This window comes from Lygodium microphyllum, chromosome 22 (assembly GCF_053477565.2).
Source record: "Lygodium microphyllum isolate KBCC chromosome 22, Lygodium_microphyllum_v1.1.10, whole genome shotgun sequence".
In the NCBI taxonomy this organism is placed as follows: Eukaryota; Viridiplantae; Streptophyta; class Polypodiopsida; order Schizaeales; family Lygodiaceae; genus Lygodium; species Lygodium microphyllum.
Window position 1 is genome coordinate 136,749,520 of NC_141156.1, and position 15,192 is coordinate 136,764,711.

The window sequence follows — 15,192 nt, forward strand, 5'->3', positions numbered from 1 at the left end:
CTTGTGCCAAGTCCTCTTCTTCCTTCCTTCTCAACTCTTCGTCTTCTTCTTCCACCTTCCTTTTCCTTTCCTCCTCTACCCTTTTTGATTCTTCTATTATTCTCTGTAATTTAGCCTTCTCCTTGTTTCTTCTCTCTTCCTCGGCTTTCTTCGACTTTATTTGCCCTTTTATTAGCTCTTCCTTCTCCTCTTTTCTCATTCTCTCTTCCTCATTCTCATGTGTCGTATTTTTCTTGGGCTTTTTTGGTTTTCTTTTGCTAGACTGGGCTTTTGGTGCTCCCTCCTCATCAACTAACTGTTCTTTCACTTGACTATTCTCGTTCTCAATGGGGAGTTGACCTTCCAGGTGTTTCATTAGCTCCTTCCTCTCCACCTTGCACCTCCTTCTCATATCTTCTTGGATGAGAGCAGTCAAGATTCCCCCATAGTCGATGAATGAGGCATTGGATGGCGGTTTCTTTCTCTCAGCTCCTTTTGAAGCCAAGGATTCTCCACCAGCAGAGCCAACCTGCTTCCCAAGGCTAGTGCCTTAGCGGATCGATCGATGGTTTTTCGCACGTAGCCATTCTAGTTGATCTCATCCAACGAGTGAGCTGCCAAGCTCTCCAGTATGGGCACATTGATTCTGTGTATGAGGGAGTTGTATCGTTGGCTAGAGAAGAGAGAATGGATGACTTTTGCATGCATTCTGATTTGGGTTGGGGATGTATTGAATGATTATGCCATCATTTGTTAAGACTTGTTCTTTTTTCATGTTTAGCATGGCATAGACATCCCTTTTCTGTCTTCTTTCGAACTTGGATTCTAGACCCAAGGCCTTACTGAGCTAAATCTGCACTTGCTTGGCTCCTTCTCCCCTCCCCACAGTTATCGTCCGCATTCCCTATCAAGGTTGTAGGTCCTAAAAAATTCCACACATTTGGTATGGTCGGGTTCTTGTCCAAATTTCTCGAGGTACTTGGCTAGATTTCATTGCTCCATGGCCCTTTTTGCAGCCTCTTCCTTAGCCACCACCTCTGCAATATTGTGGATGCTTCAGAACTTGAGCTGGTGATAGGTGCAATTTTTGAGGAAAAGGCCATACTTCGCTCTTTCCTTGTCCGTGAACGGAAGATGGTGGGCACGTTCTTATTGTGATACCATCTTTAGCTTCTATCATGAAACCATGGTTAAATCACCATTAGCATTCTTAAGACACTTTCTTGCTAGAAGATGAGGAGTTGATCATGCTTTTATGGAAAGAAGAACATGCTTAAGCACAAAAATATAAATTTCCTTTGAGTAGTTCTATTTGTTTCCAAAATTGTATGACACTTTTCCTCCATCACAAGTTAATTTGCATCTATTTTGGATGGTGATTGAGACTTTAAATTTTTCATTGTGTGTTTCATTCCCCTTACATGTTTGATTTCACCTGTTGGTTTTGCCTTACTTCATCTTATTACCACCTCCCCCATTGGGAATGAGAAGAATCCTTCCTAGGATTAGAGGTTGAGAGGTCAAGGGCATTCAAGGTGTGTTCTTGGTGCTTTACTTCTGCATGAGCCAAGCATAGAAGTTTGGATTGTATTCTAGATCAACATAGTGGTCCATGTCAAAGGGATGGATGCCTACTTGAGTGATGTAGGTGAGAACATCCGTGAGGAGGTCATCGGATTTTACTTGATTGGCAATGTGTAACTCCTCCTTAGTCAGAATTTGATCTAAATGCGGGTGGGTCAGGAGGTGCTCTTCTAGGGGTCGGTCACGAATGGTGGTTAACACCCTATAGGAGGTGGGAGCTACATAAGTGGGGTCATACTCCGAGGTTTTGATGGTATGCCATTGCTTAAAGTTAGTTATGGTTTGGTATCCCTCTAGCTCCCATTGAAGTCGGAGAGCATACCATTTCCTCAACAAAGAGGAGTCGATGTTAGTGAGTTGTTTTAACTCCTCGATTTCTTTGTTCGTGGTGGCAAGGACAGTGCTCTTGCCATATGACGTAATGAGGCATTGCTTTTATGGGTGTTCTCTAGAGATCATGGTGGCAATTAGATCCTCTGTTGCTTGGGAATCCTTAACGAATACAAATTCTGATTCTTCCCAAGAACAAGGAAGTGTATGCACTTCTGTCACTATAGGCTTGTCCAAAAGACCTAGATCCAGCATGTTGTAGCTTTTAGCAAGCATCATAAAGGTAGCATCCAAGCGTCTAAGGCAAGCAACCAAGTCATCCCTCGTATTCTCCACTAAGTCGGCCAAGGTTGGAATTGATCTCCACTCATAAGAGCATCTAAGGCCGATTGGTGGTTGGGGTGATTGAACTAGATAGTTTAGCACGTGATTGTTACAGCTTGGGTTGCTCTTGAGGTGAGTTGCGGGTGCCATGTTACTAGATGCTTCTAAGGCCTTAAGGGCACAAGTGGGATCAGGTTGAGGTAGCTTGTGAGTAGCGGGTTGTAGTTTTTGTCGATAGCTTAGTTTAGGCTTTGTTGGCATGGGCTTTTGAGGTTCTATGGGTTTCGGAGCTTGAGCCGCTTGTGGCATATGTGCCTAATTCGTCTTGATGCTTTGGGTGGTCAAGCTTGAGGGCAATGTTTGAGTAGTGTCCTTGGCCATCTTGGCTTTAGGTACCCATATCCATGTATTACCTTGTAATAGCCTTGAGCTTGCAATAAGGTCTTGGAGACCCATCACGGCTTGAACTTTTGTCGATGTCGGTAGTTCTGTCTCAGCTTTCTAGGTTTTGAGTAAGGGTTCTTAGCCTTGTGGGTTCACGGAGTCTACTTTTAGGGGGCAAACCTTGATGTTTAGGTATCCATTGAAGCTTTAGTTCATAGATCTCAGCTTTAGCTCTAGTGATTTTCTTGTCTTGAGGTTTGGCGGGTTGTGATGGGTCATGACCCCCCTCTTTAGACTTAATGATGGGTTCCTCTACTGGTGGCTTTGCAAACTTTGAAGGAGTCGTGCAGCCCTTACTGAAAACGATGACTATACGCACGTTTCCCATGGCGAGGTGAATGCACTAGGACTCATAGTTGATATCGCAATGAGTGTGCTTTTTGAACGTGTGTCCTAAGAGCGATTCCATACCTGCATCTTTAGTGTTTGGCAATACATAAAAGATCATTGATATGCTCTCAAACTCAATAGAGATTGCTACTTTGCACTTTCCCAAGAGTGCATATGATCGGCCTCCAAATGGGCTAAGTTTCACATTAGTGGACTGAAATTGCAATTTGCCAATTTGGGTCCAATGCTTGTGAGTTAGGACATTAAAGTGAGCTCCCTCATTGATCAGTGCATTGAGGTTGGTAGTGACCATTATGCTTAGGTAAGCTGGTTCCACTGTTTTCTCATCCTCATCTTCAATCTCCGTAATTGTAGCCACTCGTACATTGACAAGGGACTCTACCATTGGAGGTTCATGTAATGGGTGCGTGGGAGGGTAGTACTTCTTGATGTGATTGCCATTGAAGAAGCCTATGCCCTCTCCCTCTAGGGTTTTGAGTTCCACATTACCTTGATTCTACTAACGGTGCAGACTTTGAAAGGCATGAGCCCTCTAAACTTCATCTTTTGTTTATGACCCTTGATTGAGTACAAGAGTATTAATTCTCCCCATTCAAAATCTTGCTGCTTGACATGCTTATCAAACTAGCTTTTGCATCTTGCCTTCTCACATATCAGTGCATGGGTGGCTAGAAATTGAGTTTCTGATTGGCGTTCGAGCTCAATTAGGTGTATGTCCATGTCTCCTTCCCATCCCATCTCTCTTGAAGAGTGACTCTTAGGTTAGGAATGAAGAACTATATGGGTAGAATTACTTCAATCCCATAGGTCAACTTAAAGGGAGTTTATCCTACAACCATTTTATAGGCTGTAGACTACTTTGGTCTAGACGTTCACAAAGATTTTATTGGTAGACTCAACCTAGCCATTCACATGAGGATAGTAAGGGAAGACTTTTGATGGATGATTAAAAAGGTAGATAAGAGGTGAGCAATCACTTCATTAATGAATTGCATGCCTTGGTCACTAACCAGTTTGAGGAGGCAGCCGAATCGTGAGATCACCTGCTCCCATAAAAACTTGGCGGCGGTCCTAGTGTCTTTCTTCCGAGTTGCTCATGCTTTAGCCCACTTTGTAAGATAATCAGTGGCAACGATGATGTATTTGGCTTGTTAATACTGTGCCACAAGAGTAATTGGCCCAATGAAGTCAACTTGAAGTCAATCCCCATTTTTCGAAGGGCTATCTTGCAATGATAGGGGTTAGCTCCATTTGATCCTTGTGGATCGGGACTTTGGTCAGTTCGCACTCATTGCAGTGTTTGACAAATTGTAGTGCATCTTGGAAGAGAGTAGGCCACCATAGTTGAGTTTGCAGCACCTTGCGAGCTGTTGTGTCTCTGCTAAAGTGTCCTCCTGGAATCCCGCCGTGTGCCTCTATCAGTACGTCATGCATTTCATGCTCGCACACACATCTACATAGCAACCCATTTTGCCCCAATCTATAAGTTGACCTGCTATCAACTGATAGGATTGGATTTTAAGAATGAGCAACCTAAGTCGGGCCTTCTCGATGGGTCGATACTGAGTCCATGGTCGAGCACTTGGACTATGTCGTCTACCCAATATGGTGTCAAATTAGCCCTAAATAAATATCTCGCACTAGACAGCTGAAACATATGCACATCTGGCAATTCGTCTAGGATGCCTTGTCCAACAGCTTCTCTTGTGGGTATGTGAGACGTATGGTCATCCATGTAGTGCTGCTTCCCTTTGCATACCATCACGAAGAAGTCAAATTCTAAGAGAAGAAGTAGCCGTCTAGCAATGCGTCCTGTAGCACTAGGTTTATTGACAAGATAAAGCAATGCTTGATGGTCAACAAAGAAGGTAAAAGGCATGGTTTAAAGATAATGCCAAATTTATTTATAGCAAATACCATGGCTAAGCCCTCTCTTTTTGTTGTATTGAGTAGTTCATTTTTGTATCCGTGAGTTGTTTGCTAGCAAAGCTCACTGGATAATCTAGGTTATATTCACCAGGCTGGCACAACATAGCTCCCATAATGAATTTTGAAGTGTCGATGTGGACATGGAAGGTGATTTTCTAGAGTTTGGGGCTCTTAGAATTGGTGTAGTGGTTAATGCCTTTTTCAATTCCTGATATGCGCGTTGGCATTCCTCAATCCACTCAAATATGTGCATAGTTCAATACAAAGCGCCGATAGAATCTTGTGTGGCCTAGGAAGCATTGAACTCCCTTGTAATCAGATGGTGATGGAAGATCAATAATAACCTTGACTTTTGAGAAGTCTGGGCAATGCTGTTCTTCGACACCACATGCCCTAGGATACATATGTGCTTTATCCAAAATTGGTACTTCAAGGGATTCAACAAGAGACGATATAATCGACATTGTTCAAAGACCACTCGGAGCTTATCTAAGTGTTCTTTCCATGTAGAATGAACACACAAATAATCTACAAAAACCTCTAACTCCTTCCTAAGCATGCCTTTGAAGATCTCATACATTAGCCTCTGGAAGGTAGTTGGTGCATTAGTCAACCCAAAGGGCATAATTATGTAGGCGAAGATACCCCAATCAGTGGCGAATGCAGTCTTATGCCTATTGTCAGGATGCATTTGCACCTGATTGTATCCCGAGAAGTCGTCCAAGAAATTGTAGGATTCTTTACCAGCGCCTCTCTCGAGCATGTGCTCAATGTATGGCAATGGATAATTGTCTCTCTTCGTTTAGCAGTGTTTACTTTCTTGTAGTTGATACACACTCCGATCTTTCCATTTTTCTTCAGCACGATCATTATGGGTGAGACCCAGACCGTGTGCTCAATCTCGTAAATGAATGTTGCTCTCAATAGCTTATCAATCTCTTCTTTTACTACATGATATGCTTGGGATTCATTGGATATGACCATTACATCGGGTGTCATGGGTATGTTGTGAGTCACTACACTCAGATCTACCCCTTTTAGCTCATCGAGGGACTAAGCAAACACGTCTATATACTCTTGCAAGAGAGCAATGAGACTTGCTTCCTCTTCCTCAGTCAAGTCATCAGTCAGTGAAGATAGGTTGGGGTGTCTCCCCTTGGCCAAATTGACCTCCTTGACCTTGGCGGGCCCTTTTATTGGTTCATTGGCTTGCCCTTGGTGTTTGTTGGCTCCCAGCAAGATAACTACCCTATCGCCTCATTTGAAATTCGTGAATCACTTTGGTAGGTCTTGTGGCTTTCTTTGCTCATCAGCCTATGGCTCCTTGGGTTGCTTTCTTCTTTCCTCCTTCAGCCTTTGGTGCCTTAGGTGAATGGGTAGGTCCCCTTAGGTGCATCTAGCCTTAGGAGGTTGATGTATTTCGGGATCACTATCTGAGCTTACTTCTGACTTTGAATCAAACTCTCTATCTTCACTAGAAGAGGGAGTCTCTCCTGGAGGTCGTAGCTTAGAGGGTGAATCCGTTCTGAATAATGGTGCGGCACTTGGTTGGACTAGGCCTGCTTGTTTGTAATCTATCGCTCCTATGTGTTCTAGCCATGTGCGAACTCAATCCATGCTCATGATTCCTTTATGAATCCTAAAAACATTCTTCTTGCTTGGTTTGGAGTCTACTCGTATTTGCCTCAGTGTCGTATTCAATGGTATCCATCTCTCCTTCACTTTGGTCACTAAGGGAACAATAGTCCTTGTATTCATCGTTAGTGCTATCTTCATCCGAGTGCCCATCATTTCCTAAGTCTTGATACGACTCCTCATTTTTGTTGGTGACTAAGGCCCAACTGTACATCAAATTTAAGTTATGCACTTTGATCCATCGCCACTTAGGCTCATCCAAGAGATCTTGGAGAGGTTTCAGGTTAGCGGTTGGGTTGCCTGCTAGCTTATTGGTTAGATGCTTTAAGATCTCAAAGAATTCTCACTTGTTGCTAGGGATATGAAATTTGACAGGGTTTGGCTGTTTGTTTGAGCACTTAGCCATCGTCTCTGGGCTTACCGACTGCCTTAGCAGCTTGCTCATTCTCCTCACCGTTCGAGAATGGCAGGTCGATAGTGGCTAGCACATGCATTCAATCTTGCTCATCTTCTGGACAAGGGATATACTTAGTCAAAGGCCTGTAAGATTTTCTAATCTGGGCGTTACCTTTTAGCATGACTGAGATGGCATTTAGGTTGATTAGTGTTGTCTTCCAAGTGTCCATCTCTACCCTCACTGCTTCTGTTCTATTGCTCAAGAAGATTAGACCATTATCCCAATCCTCTATGACCCGTGCATTGTGCATCCAAGGCCGGCCTAACAGGATGTCATAGTCCACCCCCTTCATGATTATAAAGTCAATGGGAAGAATTGGACTCATGTGATCTTCAAGGGCCGTGTTAACCCCAATACGAAGAAAGCAAAAGAAAGTGGGAAAGACGCAGGGCAAAGGCAGAAAAAGGGTAGCCCGACTGAAGAAAGAAGACCAAAAGCACAAGGGCAACCTTAAAAGTACAAGGCAAATGCAAAAGGGAAAAAAGGCGCATTTTAAAATAAAAAGGTGCACCCTGAAATCTTGTAAAAGAGCATCGGGCTCTCACCCGTGCAATTTGTAAATGTAGACAGGCGGCAGAAAGGAAGCTAGGAAGATAGAATGACAATGAGAAAAGGGGCCTAGGTCAATGGCCGGCCATGTAAAACAGGGGGATGACCGCCCATGGAAATTAGGGCATGTGTATAAAGTTGAAAAGTGAATGAGAAGCTCATTCTTTGGTGTGTGGCAAAAAGAGTTTTCTTCTTCCTCTCTTCTTCTCTCCTTCTTGATTGTGTGTGCTCTTGAGAGAGGGAGTGTGAGAGTGTGAAGGAGTGAGTGTGTGCGAGGGTGAGGGATCAAGAGGGTGAAGCTCTTCACCATCTCCTCTCCTCTTCTTCTCTTCTCTTGTGCGCACGGCTATGGAGGATGGAGCTTGGAGATGGAGGAGGCTTAAGGATGCTTGAGCTAGCATCTAGGATCGTGGAGCTACCGGAGTGCAAGAGAGAGGAGGGTACTCGATCGAGCATCAAGGTAAGCTCACTACACTCGTAGGATCGACGGCGCGTCGACTAGGTGAGAGATAGCCATTAGAGCTTGCTTGAAACGCTTGAAAGAATAAGCGGTCCGAGGGTCTTGGTGGTTGAGCGAAAGATCCCACATTCTGGTTCCGTTGCCGGGACAAACGGATTCAAGCTTGAGCACTTGCGCGCCTCATATCGAGCATCGAAGTAGGGTATTCATCCCCGAAACGGAGCTTGAGATAGGTAGGAAGTTGGGTGTTTTCGATCTTCAGAACATGTATTTTGGGATATTTTGGTTGTTTGATGATTGGAAAACATGGAGAAATTAGTTCAATGTTTTGCTTTCGATTTATGTTGTGTTTAGGGTAGATTAACAATAGGAAATCACACACGAGAGGCAGAGGGTTGTTGCTGTGAAATAGGGAGAAAATCGGGGAAAACAGGGGGAAAATGGAGGAAATGAGAATGTAACTGCGTACGAAACGCCAGGAGAGTGATCTGTAGTGTTCAGGGAAGGACTAGCAGGGTATAAATTCTGGAAGGGCAAGAGAACCCCCATTTGCAACCAACGGAGAGAGAGAGAGAGAGAGAGAGAGAGAGAGAGAGAGAGAGAGAGAGAGAGAGAGAGAGAGAGAGAGAGAGAGAGAGAGAGAGAGAGAGAGAGAGAGAGAGAGAGAGAGAGAGAGAGAGAAAGAGAGAGAGAGAGAGAGAGAGCGAGCTTGGCGACCGTCCGATCGACTAGGGCACAGAGTAACATTGCATTCGACGATCCCCAGGTACACCGATCTCTCCCTCACCACTCCAACTCCATCGCAGGTGAATTTTGTGGTCAATAGTAATAGATATCTGGAGATATTTGGGCAAATCCGTGCTCGCAAGTTCGTCGGGCCGGCGGACTCGGACGTCCGACCCAGTGTCCGATTCCCAGAATCGGACACTCGGACAACCGTCTGATCGGACCACCCCGTTCGATTCGGACACTCGGACAACCGTCCGATCGGACGCTCGGAGACTCGGACACTCGGAGACTCGGACCCACCGTGTCCGATTGGACAAATTAAGACACGTCAACAATCGGACCAGAATCGGACCACCAGGATCAGACACTCGGACTAGCCCATCCGATTTTAGAAATCGGACCACCCTGTCCGATCAGACCATTCGTACGAATCGGACAGCCCAGAATCGGACCATCTTTGTCCGATTCATTGAACACTTGCCCGTCTGATTTTTGAGAATCGGACACTCAGACTCTAAGACTGCCACTCAGCCCTGATACACCTCGTCCAATTCCCAGAATCGGACCACTGGTAAATCGGACGTTCGATTCCCAGAGTTGAACAAAAAAAAAAGGGAAAACATCAAAATTTGACCCACCTAGGGACACACTGGGGCATTCCCCAGCAACCTACCCCCTCGTGAACAACGAGAAGCAGCATAAGACCCTAGAACCCGTTAGAACGGCAAGGATTGGAGTAACAAAGCCTATCAGGCCCGAAACGAGCGAGAGTGAGTAAGATGCTGGGAAATTGCTTGCAACACTCATGTTGAATTTTCGCACTTGAAGTATACTTAGGAAAGCTGAAAGCCTGATTGAGCACAAGTGCACGAGGAACAACACACTCACGAGTGACCATAAGTTGAGCACTGTGTTCAAAAATTAAAGGAACTCACTCAGATAAATCGCTAAAAAAACCCATCAATAGGAGAATACCCAAGACATAGACAAACGCGCGAAGCACAGGATAGAACCAAGCGAGGAGCGTCAATGACAAGGATCTGTCTCACGACTAGTTAACCTGATCGAGAGCGCAATGAGGCGCAAGAATTCAACCATGATGGAGGAAAGCTCAGACCATCGGTCTACCGAGGAGCTCGATGTGAGTGTATTTCCAGACGGTATACAACAGATGGTGAACAGCTTCAATGCACACGCCCGGTACGAGCACCGTGGCAGGACGGTAGATGCAACCATTGAAGACCTAGAGGAGGAGAGAAGGCTAGCCCATAGGGCATTGCAAGGCATAGCTGAGTATAATAGGGATCAACAAGCTAGGAGCCTAAGGCAAAGCATGGAGCTACATCAGGTGCAGCGAGTGCTGAACTTGGCTGGCCGGAACCGAACAGACCATGAGAGAGCACTAGAGGGAGACCTGACGCTGAGTGAGCTCCTCATGAAACGGTTGCTCGATAACACTGCAGTAGAGCAGAGTGCCATTGCACTAGCGACGTCTTTGCTTGTAGGATTAGGGGCAATCCAGGGCAAAATACCGCTTGTTGCCAAGCAACTCGACAAGTACCAACCGCATGACGATCCGTACAGCTTCGTTGAGCAGTTTGAGCAAGTCTGCGAAGCCAACGGCCTCAATGACCAGGCTCAACGCTCACAAGCCTTCGGGCTTTGCTTAAGCGATAAGGGTAGGACGTGGTATACAAGCCTGGATGCCGTGGAACGAGCCAACTTCAATAATCTCAAGGATCTCTTCGTCAAGAGGTTCACCAATCCTGGGTACTCCGACAACCTGCTAGTACACCTGATGAATGTCAAATAGAAAGAGAAGGAGGACATCCGCAACTATGTGACCCACGTGAGAAGTCTCTTTAAGAGAATTCCCTTGGGCGAGCGACCAACTGACAGAGTAGTTTCATTTGTATTCATCAGCGGAATTAGAGATGAGGAGTTATATAAGGCATTGGCAGGCAATTCAAGCTTGCAGCAAGACGTGGTGGCTAGAGTCTTTGAGGAAGCCATTAGAGTTGATGACCAGCTGAAAGAGCAAAGCTCTAGAGGCTCAAATCTGGAAGAGACTAACCTGCGAAGCGTAGATCGAACATCAACCTCTAGTGAGCGGTCAAACCCATCATCCCAAGATAAGGGGAAGACCACCGAGAGGCTTGGCTGAGGTCAGGATGGAATTAGCCAAAATACAAGACATGTTGAGATGACCAACGCGCCCGCACATCCAGTGCGTGTACTATGGTGGAAACCACATGCCAGCAGAGTGTCAAGACCCTAGGTCAAGACCTTGCACTAACTGCGGTAGGTTCGGCCAAGACTACCATACGCGCAACCCTACGACCAGACTTATCCGGCTAACAGGCCGCAGCCATTCTTCGGATGGAGAGCCGTGCTAGCCTTACTTACGTCTAACGATATGAAACCAGCTGTCCCTAGGTTGGACATAAATCCTACTGGCATTCCTAGACCGCCTGGTCTCTATGTGACCCACCCACCGAGCGACGCTCCCGTACACTACGTGGAGGAGCCTAGTGACGAAGAGACCTACATATACCCTTATGTCTCGCATGACGACGAGGGCAACGTGGTCCTCATGGATTATCGACCCGTCTCGGTGATGGCGTTAGGACGAGGACGGGGTAGAGGCCTAGGAATAGGATCCGGTCACGGACTTGTGGACATCCCGGTCATGTCTCATCGCGCTGCCTTGAAAGAGAGCAGCAAAACAGGGACAAAGCTAACCAAAGGTGCGCAGAATGCGGAATCACCCATCTTTTCATAGACTGCCCAAAGCGAAAGTCGTCCTTCGGTTTAGCTAATGTGCCATCCGTCCCATTGGGGATGTTTGGTGTTGAAAACCCCGATGGGGAGGCCACACCTATTCCCTTGCGAGTTATGATCCAAGCCCAAATGAAGCAGGCCGGCATCTCTCTGCCAGGACCTAGCAATCTTGACACGACCTCAGTAGGAAAGAAAAGCCGTAGGCGGAGAAAGAAGAGATCAAAAGCTAAGGTCGCGCTAAAGACCGATAGTATTACGACCTTACCTAATGGGAAGAAAGTCTCAGACGCAAAGGCAGAGACTTCAGCCCCTAAAACAACCCAAAAGGGAAGCGCTAAGATAGGGGAATACTCGCACCCCAAGTGGCAATTAGAGGCCATAGAAAAGATGAAGGAATGGGTGAGGGAGGCTCAACAGCATCTCAAGGATGCTGAACCCATCATAGAGGACGAGATCGATGATCTCTCCAGCATGAGCACGCTAACGTCGCCACCTCAACCTAAGCCAGTCGAAGCCACTGCGCCACCAGCAGTGCCGTTGAGACCATGTCTAGACGCAATAGAACCGCAGAACAGCCGCAGCCAGTGGCCAGGACAGTCTAGGCTAAGAGAAGGACGAGTGTCTGACAACCTCTTGAACACGTTGGTGACCACGCCTGTAACACTTAGCCTAGGGGACATGCTTAAGCAGCACCCTGCCGTATGGCAACACCTCAAGCTGTGGGTCGAGGGATCGCAAGAATAGGCCATGGCAGATCCTCAAGACCAGGATGCGGAAACACAATTGCCAAGTCTGATGCCACACTCTGTGCCTAAATCCTTGCATGTCAATGCCTTTTGGGAGGGTTTTGAGATGCATGCAGTCGTGCCGGGTCCTAGCCCTGGGTGACACAACAAGGAAGGGAATTGTAGACACGGGAGCTGGGGTTAGTGTGCTTAGCCACACAGTGCTGCAGACTTGGGGAAACCTGCCTGTCAAAGCTGCTCGGTTTAATGTCACGCTAGCAAACGGTATGAGAGTGAAGCCATTCAGGGTCTTGAAGAATTGGCCAGTAAAGATTGCAGGAGTCTAGTTCTCTGTCGACTTTATAGTCATGAAGGGAGTGGACTATGATATCCTATTGGGCCGACCCTGGATGCGCAATGCTGGAGTCATCGAATATTGGGGTAACAGCCTAATCTTCCTTGGCAATCAGACTGACGCCATAAGAATAGAGATGGACACTTGGAAGACCTCACCAGTCGACCTAGACGCCATCTCTGCTATGCTCAAAGGGAACACGCAGGTCAAGGAACCCTACGGGTCCTTAACTAAGTATATCCCATGTCCAGAGGACGAGCGGGATTGGATGCACGTCCTCGCTACACTTGACCTACCATTCTCAGACTATGAGGCGTATGAGCAGGCCATCAAAACAATTGGTAAGACAAACGAAGCACCCTCTACATCCATCTACATGATGGCAGCAAGCTTCCATGGAAAGCCTAAGGCTGTTACCTTCCAGGTACTATCCAATAAAAGGGAACTCCAGGGGGTACTGGAATACCTGGTAGACTAGCTAACGGGTAACCCGGCTGCCAACTTCAAACTGCTCCAGGATCTCTTAGAGGCTCCTAGGTGGCAATGGACCAGAGTGCACGAGCTGAACCTCATGTATAACTGGGCTCTGATTCCAAACCAACGAGACGGGGCAGTCCAAGCCCTAGGAGACGATGGGCAGTTGAACGACAATGATTCCTGCGATGAATATGAAGACTGCCAATCTTTCAGTGGTGAGAGCGAGGGTGAAGTGGATACCATAGAGTACGACATGGATGGACGCAAAATTGAGCAGATACGAGCAGACACCAAGCCACAGAAAAGGCAGGCCCTTAGACTGGAGCATGGAGTCATGCGCATGGACTGTGATCGTGCATGGTTGGAATGTTTGGGGGCCATAGACCTGGAGCAAGCAGGCCTAGCCCAAGCAGGAACGACCTCAATACTTAAAACCGAATCGCCATTCGAATTGCTTCCACCAGGGGACACCGCCTCTTCCAGCGAAGATGGAGGGTTTGACTCCGAATCGGAAGTTACTTCGGATAGCGACCCAGAGATCCCTAGGCTGCCCATGACCAGACGCACCAAGGGGGACTTACCCGTCCACCTGAGACGCAGACAGTCACACTAGGAGAGGGCAAAGCACCCCAAAGATGCGCAATCAGAAGAGTAGCGGAAGCCGTAGGACCTCCCTAAGAGATTCACTAAATTCAAAAAAGGGGATAGGGTAGTGGTTCTGCTAGGTGCCAAGCATCAAGGGCAGACAAGTGAACCGATCGAAGGACTAGCCAAGGTCAAGGAGGTTAACCTAGCCCTGGAAGGGGAGACACCCCGACCAGTGTTCATTGCCGACGACTTAACTGGTAAGGAAGAGTTGAGTCTTGTCCCTCTCTTGCGGGAGTACATGGACGTATTTGCCTAGTCCTTAGAAGAGCTACAAGGGTAGATCCGAGTGTTGTGACTCACAATATACCCATGACATCGGACGCAACGCCGGTCAAGCAGCAACCGTACCCCATGAATCCAAAACACGTCCATGCTGTCAAGGAGGAAATTGAAAAGCTAATGAGAGCTGGATTCATTTACGAAATTGAGTACATAGACTAGGTGTCACCCATAGTCATTGTGATGAAGAAGAACGGCAAGATCCGAGTGTGCGTCAATTACAAAAAGGTGAACGCCGCTACAAAGAGAGACAACTATCCCTTGCCGTACACCGAGCACATGCTTGAGAGAGTGGCAGGCAAGGAAGCCTACAGTTTTCTGGATGGCTTCTCAGGGTACAACCAGGTGCAAGTGCATCCTGCAGACAGGCACAAGACCGCCTTTGCCACTGAGTGGGGCGTCTTTGTGTACGTAGTCATGCCTTTCGGGTTAACCAATGTCCCCGCTACCTTTCAATGCCTCATGTGCACCATATTCAAGGACATGCTTCGCAAGGAGCTAGAGGTCTTTGTCAATGACCTGTGTGTCCATTCGACTTGGATTGAACACCTAGACAAACTCCGTGCGGTCTTTGAATGGTGTCGTTTATATCGTCTCTCCCCGAACCCCTTGAAATGTCAGTTTTGGGTGAAGCACGGATGCATCTTAGGACACTTGGTGTCAAAGAACGGCATTTCCACGGACTTCTCGAAGGTCAGGGTTATCATTGACCTTCCACCCCCAAGTAATTACAAGGGAGTTCAATGCTTCTTAGGTCACACAAGATACTATCGACGGTTTGTACTGAACTACGCGCTGATCGCTAGGCCATTGTACAAGCTGCTAATCATCTTCAAGTGGACCGAAGCATGCCAATGGGCGTACAAAGAATTGAAAAAGGCTCTAACAACGACACCGATTCTACGAATCTCGGACTGGACCATTACCTTCCACGTACACATTGACGCCTCTAAGTTTGCCGTGGGAGCAGTGTTGTGCCAACCTGGTGAGCATAACCTAGATTACCCAGTGAGTTTTGCTAGCAGGCAACTCACTGAGACGGAGATGAATTATTCAACAACGGAAAGGGAGGGATTAGCCATGGTGTTCGCCGTGAAGAAGTTTCGGCATTACTTGTTGGCCACCCCCTTCATCTTCTTCGTGGACCATCAAGCAC